The sequence below is a fragment of the Antrostomus carolinensis genome, unplaced genomic scaffold, assembly GCF_000700745.2.
Source record: "Antrostomus carolinensis isolate BGI_N321 unplaced genomic scaffold, ASM70074v2 scaffold3108, whole genome shotgun sequence".
Taxonomy (NCBI): domain Eukaryota; kingdom Metazoa; phylum Chordata; class Aves; order Caprimulgiformes; family Caprimulgidae; genus Antrostomus; species Antrostomus carolinensis.
This window is the reverse complement of record NW_010334822.1, coordinates 3,655-3,920: the sequence shown is the minus strand read 5'-3', so window position 1 is coordinate 3,920 and position 266 is coordinate 3,655.

The window sequence follows — 266 nt, the reverse complement described above, 5'->3', positions numbered from 1 at the left end:
TGTGTATTTTATTACTATTATTATTATCATTCCTTTCTTGATATAATTATTTTTTAAAGTTTTATTTCCTTTCCATTATTAAATTGTTCTTATCTCCCCTACAAGTCTCCTTACCCTTGCCCTCCAGTTCTCTCCCCTGTCCCCTGGGGTGGGGGGAGTGAGCGAGTGGCTGTTTGGCTGCCAGCCCAGTGCAACCACAACAGTCCAGAGTGGGAATTGAGAGGCTGCAGTGGCAGTTCAGCAGCATCACAAAGTTTCTCCTGAAA